Raw genomic sequence first — 8,164 nt, 5'->3', positions numbered from 1 at the left:
TGCTGAACCCCAGCTGTGGCCTGGCCCCCAGGAGCTTTCTAGACAGGTCCTAGGGGTCCCAGGCCGGGAACCCCCAGCAGGTGGTCAGAGCCTGTCCTCATGCTGTGTCTCAGGATCCCTGGGGTGGGCAGCCTGTGGGGCAGGACAGACAGGGCTCAGGCCCGGGGTGGAGGCCAGCAGGTAGAGTGGGCCCTGAGCAGGACAAGGCAGCAAAGGGAAGGTTGGGCTGGTCAGAGAGAGGGATGGAGAGGGCCTGAGGTGGACATGCCGGTCGGGGTCAAGGCCAGGGAAGACCTACTACAGGCCCTGGAAGGCCAGGTCCACCTCCCCCAGGTCGCAGGGCTACCGCCTTCTCCATGTTCCTTGGTTTCCCACCTCGGGGCCTTTGCTCCAGCTGTTCCCTCTGCCTGGAATGCCCTCACCTGGAAAACTTCAAGCCAGTTGAGCTATCACTTCCTCCCAGAAGCACCTCTCCCCCACAGACACGATTATCGTCACTGGCTACAGTAAATCTAAAAGCACCACTTTCCTCATCATAGGAAAGTGGTTCCTTTCCAGCAGTTACCAGAGTCTGTAATCATATCATCATTTGTGTTTGTCTAATGTCTCCCCGACCAAGGCAGGAACGATATGAGTTTTCCCCACCTCTGTTCCCAGCATGGAGCATGGGCCCTGGTATATAGTAAATGCTCAAGAAGTCCTGCTGAGTGAGGGTGGGAGGTCCAGGCAGGCTGCAAGCAGATCCGGGCAGGGTGTGGGCACACACAGCTGCACGGGTGTGCAGGAGGCACTGTGTGCAAGGCCAGAACGTGAGGCTGGTGTAAGAGGCAACTATGTGTAAAACACACGTGTGCATGAGTATGCCTGTGTGCAGGTGATAAATATGGCATGTACAAGAGTGTGGAAGTACACGAGGAGGGGCAAGCAGGCAGCTGTGTGTTGTTTCCTGGCAGGTGCACACGGGTATATGAACATGTGTGTAAGCTGTGGGTGGCAGGAGTGCATAAACGTGCTTCTGTGTGATGCGTGCGTATCACGTGTGTGGACTTGTCTCCTGAACTCCTGGCTCCTATAGGCCCAGTTTGGGGCATCTCTGGTGGTGTTTCTGAAATAGCAGGGGAGCACCTCAAATTGGCAAAAGTGGGGCAGGGGGAGCAGGGTCAAAGGTGTAAGCGGAATGGCTGATAGTATGAATATGTGCAAGTGTGTGTACTTGAGTGTGTCTGGGGGGGTGTGCCCGTCCCAGCCAGGTGTCCTCCCACTGAACCCCAGAACCTGAAATGGCTAAACTGTCCCCTCAAGGAACATGAAGCCTTTGCCCAAAGCTCAGAGAAGGACCCAAATGGTAGGGACCACCCCCCAAGGATATCCTGCCACACGGATGATGCAGGGACCAGGGAGGACGCTTTGGGCCCCAGAGCCAAATCCCTTGGCCTTCCCCACACACCTTATCCATTCAACACACCACTCTGCCCCGTCCCCGAATCCTACCAGCCTCCAAAGCCCGGCGCCAGCCCTGGTTCCACGAAGCCAAACCCACAGCCTCCAACCCACTTCCACTCCACCCACCTCTCAATCCTACCCAAGTCCAGGTGGGGTGCTGGGCCCTCTGCAGCCCTGCACCTCGAGGAGTATTACCCCCATTGTGAAGACGAGGAGGCCGATGCAACAGAGGGAGCAGCTCCCCAACCGGGGCTGTCATTGCCTTTGAACCCCAAGGCACATATTGCGGCAGCCTGTTGGCTCCTGAGGAGAGGAAAGCCCACCAGGCAAAGCGTCGGGATGTGTGGACAAGGCCTACTCCTCTCCTTTCCCGCTGTAGTTTCCCCAATGGACAGACTGAGGTTTGGCTGGATAATCTGTGAGGTCCACCTCTCCTCAATTAGTGTGTGACTTTAGATCTCAAATGGTTCTCCACGAATTGGGTATACATGCGGCTACATGGAAAGATAACTGTCCTCTTTACCCCAGTACACCAAGCCTTTCCAATACCCTGGACAAGGGCCTAGCACGGTGCTACAGAGACAGGAGGAGCTCGGGATGCATGTACGCTCGGTGCCCGGTCACACATTCAACACCGGGCACCAAGGAGGCCTGCCCTCAGGGAGCTCACAACCCAGTGAGAGAGAAGCTACTGAAGTCATGAAACTATAAGGTCAAAAGCACTGGGAAACCGTAACACTAACATCACTTCCCAAGTGTTATTCACAGGGGGAGGTGCCGCACTTCACACTGTGTAAAGGAGACCTTTCCAGCAATGACAACTGTCTGACAAAGGGAGGCTAGGGGGCCTGGTGAGGAGGGAACTCCCTGCCACTCTAGCGGAGATCAGAGGCCCTCTTGTCAAGGATGTGGGAAGGGAGTTCCCGCTCTGTGCAGGGATCAGGTGAGGCTGGGCTTCCCCTCACCAGCTGTGGGATTCTAAGGCAGAGTCCCAGAGTGCTGGGTTCAAATCGCACAATGTGCCTGTTGAGCTCTGGGAACTAGGGCAAGTTACCTAATCTGTGCCTCCATTTCCTTGGCTGTAAAACGGGGGTAATAACAATGAGGATTAAATATGTCAACATTTATAAAGCCTTTGGGAACACGGCCTGGCACAATGTAAGCACTCTGGGCCACTAAATAAGTAAGGCAGTGAGAGCTCTTTGTAAAGGGTCTAAGTCCCAGATTGGATCAAGTGCAGACTCCAGCGTCAAAGGTTCTGAGGCAGAAATCTTCTTAGATGCTAAGGTTCTGAGATTGAAAGAGACTACGATCCTTAGATCCCATGATTTAATCATCTCATTATTCCCTGACAACAGCCCGGAGCCTCCCAGGGTAGGAGAGGGCAGAGCTTGGTGTCACGTCATCTCCCAGGGGCTGCTCCGCAGCCAGGGCTGCTGCCACACCTGGGCTCCCCGGCATCTCCTCACGTCCACCAAAGCCACAGCCACCCCGTCCTGGACCCACCTGCCCACTCGCCTGCATAGGGTTTAAGCATGTGCCAGCTGTGCAGACAGGCAAGAAGGGCAAATAAACAAATACACGAGGAAGTTTCCGATACTGATAAAGAGTTGCAAGGGCTGATGTGACCAAGAGTGACAGTGGGAAGCTATCACAGAGCAGGTGGCCAGGGAAGCCCCAGCTGAGTCAAAACCTGTAAAACAAAAAGGCGCCAGCCGTGCAAGCATTCCAGGTCGGGGGTGGATGTGCAAAGGCCCTGCCAACAGGCTTTGTAAATTCGAGGTGCAGAAAGAAGCCGGTGTGGCTGGAAGTGGTGAGACTGGGGGATAGAGGGGGAGCTGAGGTGGAGGGGTGGGCAGGCCCGGACCATAAAGGGCCTTGTAGGTCCCTAAAGGACTTTGGATTCTTGTTCTTCAAAATGCCTAGGAAATATTAAAAGAGTTTCAGCAGGGGAATGACAAGGCTAAACAAGGCTTTCAGGGTCCCCAGATCATGATCATTGGGCTCATTCTGAAACCAGCACAATGGTTTTCAAAATCAAGGTAGGGCCTGAGGTGGTAATCAACAATCCTTCTAATTGAGTTGGTGTACACTGAGCTCCTACTACATGCCTGGCCACGGTGGGGAGACATCACAGACACTTTTGTGTTCATTCCCAACAAGCCATGAGAGTCACAGAGATTACCCCATTTTAAAGATCAAGAAATCGAGGCTCAGAGAGGGGAAAGATGTACCGAAAGTCACACGAGCCATACACCACACTGTACAAACTGTAAAGACAAATGGATCTTGGTCCCAGGACCCAGATTCACCATCATGGTAGTGGTATTTTCAAGCCCCTGCTTCTCCAAGAGACCTTCCCTGGGGACTCATGTAGGCACCCATGGATACTGCCCTAGCTAGTGCTTTCTGCACCGTTAGCTTTGGAGCCCTGAAGGACTGTCCTTGTATTTCACATGGCTGTCCAACCTGGGCAGGTAAGCTAGGGACTGGCTGGCTGGACAGATGAACGTATGTATGGATGGATAGATGGGAGGGCAGATGGATGACCACTGAAATGACTAACCAATAAACTAATGAATGTACAATGAAAGAATAAAAGAATAATCTAGCAAACTAATGAATGAACTAATGGATGAAGGAAGGAAGGAAGGAAGGAAGGACTCTCACTTTACAGAGAGGCAGGGAAGTGTCTGCCCAGGGAAGGGCTGGGGCCAGGCTAGCTTCAGACCCAGTCCACACCTCACCCACACACCAGCGGCCATCTTGCCCCCATCTCCCAGACCACAAACAGCCTATTCCTCAGCCCCCGGGACAAAGCCATGCCTCTGCCAGGTGCTGGCCATTATAGTGGCCGTGGCCCCATCACCATAACCACCAGCAAGCAGTGGAATCTGGTGGGAGGTAGAGTGCTTCACTCTCCCTCTGAGTGTCTCACAGACAAAAGGAGACAGGAGACAGGCTCTGCTCCTAGCTGGGACCCAAACTGCTGGGTGACTTCAAGCCCGTGGCTGCCCCTCTCTGAGCCGAGATGACCTCTCAGGGCCTTTTCAGCTCTGACATTCTTTAAGGGGTGGGCTTCTAGATTTTTTACACAGTCACTGGGGTAAGCAGAAGAATTTGAAAGATCAAAAACTAGAAGTTGGGAAAGACACCTGTCCACAAGTACCAAAGTCCACCCAGGAAAAGGCTCCCTGGACAAGGAGTCCGGAAGCTTGAGTTTAAGCCCTCCTCTATCACTGCTCAACCTCTCCAAGCCTCAGTTTCCTAAAATTTAAAATGGGGTTAAGTATCCCCCACCTTGACAATTGCACCTGAGTTTCTGGGAGAACCTGACGTGGTAACAATCATGCACTACACTGTGCAAACTGTAAAGTTCCCTTCACCCAGGGAGGATTCTTTATGATGGCGGTGGGCAGGGGTAGGAGTGAAGGTGGACATGCTGTCCCATTCCAGTCTAGTTCTGTCCAAAATGACTCTTCCAGGGGTCAGACCCCCAACAGAGAACGGTGGAGAGAGCCCAGATGTAAAAACCTGAAATCTGAGTCCCTGTCTCAGCTCTCCATCTAACTGGCAATGTGACTTCGGGAAAATCACTTCCCCTCTCTAGACTTTAGTTTCTCCATCAGAAAAATGCCTGGCTTAGTACCCTCTGGCTCAGGCATGCCAAGTTCTGCAGCCCTGAATCCCTAAGCCCCAGGCTTCAACCCCTGGCTCTGCCCGAAGTGAGCTCACCCTGCCCTGTGGAGCCAGGACACAGACCAGGAGTGACTGGAGGGGTCTCCCCTCCAGGAGACTTTGGGGAAGGGGTTAGACAGGCTTAGGGTCCTCCCAGGACAGACAAACTCTCCCAAGAGGGAAAGACCACACCCAACCAAGGCTGCCCAGGTGCCTTGGACAGCGCCAGCCACCCCAGACCTCGTGGGCCTGGCCTTCAGAACACATCTGTAGCCTCAAAGCCAGCAAGCCCTGACCTGTCCAGAGAAATACTTCAGGACCTTCACCCAAGTCCAAACTGCCTCCAACAGGGAGCCTCCAGGGCAGGGCAGGGCAGGGGCGGCAGAGGGGGTAAGAGCACACCCCAGGGAAGAGGCTCAGAAGACCACCACCGGACAACCTCTCCTGGCCCCGCCCCTCAGACAGGTCCCACTGGGGCTGCCGGCCTGCACCCAGCCAAGAGCCAACCGCCTGGGGGCATTCACCACCAGAAGCCACCTACCGGGGCCAGGAGGCCCACCACGTCGGGGAAGGGGCTCTCCAACTGCCAAGCACACTTGCCCAAGGGCTCAGGGAGCTACCGCAGCACCCAGGGCAGGATTTCCGCCTACAATGGGGCCCCGGCCACCCATGAAGGAGACAGGCCCACCCCACCCCCAGCTCAGAGCTCTGAGGGTTCCACACTGCTCCAGGGCTGGGTGGGGGAGAGCAGGATTACTTCCTCATGCCGAGGGTCTTAGTTGGAAACCCAGGGCCCACTCAGAGCCCCTATTGCCAACCCTCTCCTCCAAATCTGAGAATATAGTTCCTTACAATGCCGTTTTACGCGGCCTCTTCCAAAAGACATTTCCTAGTCCCCCGAAACCCCCGTCCCCAATCCTCCACATCCCCCCCGCAGCTCTGGGGAAATCGGCAGTTAACTTTTTCCCAAAAATCCCGCAGAGGCAGCTGGCTGGGGGGAGAAATGAGCCCCGAGATCCTTTCGCGGCATTTCACCGCCTTCCAAAAGAAAAAAAAAAAAAACTAAAAAAAAAAAGAAAACTTTCGGAGTTAACTTTAAATTCCCAACCCTCCCCCCAAAATCGCCCAGCGGCTTCTTTTTTTTTTTCTCTCTCTCTCTTTAAAGTGCAATTGCATTGTGTCTCACCTCCCCGAAAGGCTCGCGGCTCTCGCCAAAGAAAAGGAAAAAAGCCAACCCTTCGGGTGCCCCCTCTGCTTCCAGCCGCCTCTCCCACATTCTCAGACAGTTTTATTAAAATTTTCAGACAAAAGAAAAACAAAAATGGCAGCCTGGCTTATTTTTAAAACAGGACAGGGACGCCATATTCTGCAGATCTGCAAAAAAAGGGAGAAATCCGGCACTGGCCGCTCCACCCGGCCGGCTGCAAAGTGCGCGAACCGCGTCGTTTGCAATCCGTTTATTTGCATTAAGCCCCATGAATCATTGTTTACCGGAGAATTGCAGCAGGTTTGAATAGCCCGGCTTAAGAAAACACACACACGCGCGCGCACACACACACACACACACACACACACGCACACGCACACTCGGAGAGCAGACCAGACACACCGCCGGAGACACTTCCTACCCCCCGCGCGCCGCCACCGCCGTCGCTCCGGGCCGGGCCCGAGGTGCAGGCGGCCCCGGGCCCTCTGAGCGCCCCGGCCCGCGCGGCCGGCCCCCCGCCCGCAACTCGGCGCAACTTTCCCGCGGGCGGGCGCCCGCCGCCGCCGGGCCCGCTCCCCGCGCTCCGGGCCCGCACGGACCTGGCTGTGCTGGCGGCGGCTCCGGGACGCGGCCGCAGCCCCGCGCCCGGCGGCCCGAGTAGGGCCGGGCTGGGGCTCCGGCTCCGGGCTCCGGCTCCGGCTCGGTGCGGAGCCGCGCGCAAACCTTCCGGGTCGCCTGCTGTTCACTTCTGGGTTCTGCAAGCGCCGAGGCGGCGGCGGCGGCGGCGGGGCCTCCAGCTTCCCAGGACAGTGCTCTTAATTCCCCAGCACCTCCATCAGTCGAACAAACCAGGCTAGGACCTCTGCTTCTAGCACCTTCCACTGCTACTCTATTCCCTGTGTCTGGACTGTGAGCCTTACAGATGTCTTGGGTCCCTGAAAGAGAGGTTTTTTGTTTTTTATTTTCTCCTTGTAGTGGAGACACGATAGATAGAGTTTGGGGGTCTAGAGAGATAGTTTTCAAACTCTAAACTGATCTGAAACACCTGAGATGATTGTTAAACACGTCAGTCTTTCCTAGCTGTTACTGAATCTCAGTGAACTCTCTGTACCCCTTTGAGAAAAGTATACCACTTAACGGAATTTTTTGTGTGTTTACATGATGACTTTCCTTCCAGTGCAGCCCTAAATCTGAAGGGAAAGCACTGTCTTGTTTTGTTTTTCTTATTATAATGTTTCTGTTTGATTATAACATTCATAAACATTTCTCCCGGCGACGGCGGACTGGGGACCTGGGCCTGGCGGGCCGCGGCCCCGACCAGGCCGAGCCCGCGCGGGGCCAGGCCGTGCCTGGGGGTCTCCCTCGCAGACGGCAGGCAGGAGGGGACCCCCCAGGATGGGCTCCCACACCTGATAACCAACGATCGTGCTCAAAATCCAGGCTGAGATTTTTGTTTTTAAGTCGAGGACACGGGGATGGGGGGAGGGGGAGAAGTTTGTACAGGCCAGGCCACCCCCTCCCTCAGTAAGCTCCGGCGCTCCCTGGCCCTAGGCCCGAGCCCCCAAAGGGTGGGGCCGCCGGAGGTTGTCAGTGGCTGTCCTCGCCGAGTCTCTCAGAGGTGGCACCGGCTGTCCCCCAGCTCCAGACCTCAGAGCCATCTGTGTGTGACTCCTCCTCCCGCTTCACCCTCCCCAGCCAATCAGTCACCAAGTCCTCCCGATTCGGCCTCCCGGGCTGTGTCAGCTTCCAAACTTCACTTCTACCTGAGGAGGCGGCCAGTCCCTGGGTCCTTTCACCGGGCTCAGACCTCCTGTGACACTCACTCACTGCCGGCTG

General features: G+C 55.5%; 1 protein-coding gene across 1 annotated transcript in view; it reads right to left on the bottom strand.

Moving 5' to 3' along the window:
- The window catches only part of ZNF362 (zinc finger protein 362), a 38,601-nt gene extending 31,592 nt beyond the window's left edge, over positions 1-7,009 (bottom strand). The window contains exon 1 of the mRNA XM_007468702.1: positions 6,928-7,009. The gene's annotated coding sequence lies outside the window, so the exon portion shown is untranslated. The remainder of the gene's footprint in view (positions 1-6,927) is intronic.
- Positions 7,010-8,164: the final 1,155 nt, after the last annotated feature.

Source organism: Lipotes vexillifer, unplaced genomic scaffold (genome assembly GCF_000442215.2).
Source record: "Lipotes vexillifer unplaced genomic scaffold, Lipotes_vexillifer_v1.1 scaffold1261, whole genome shotgun sequence".
NCBI lineage: Eukaryota > Metazoa > Chordata > Mammalia > Artiodactyla > Lipotidae > Lipotes > Lipotes vexillifer.
Note: the sequence above shows the minus strand (reverse complement) of the source record. Positions and strands in the feature narration are given on the sequence as shown.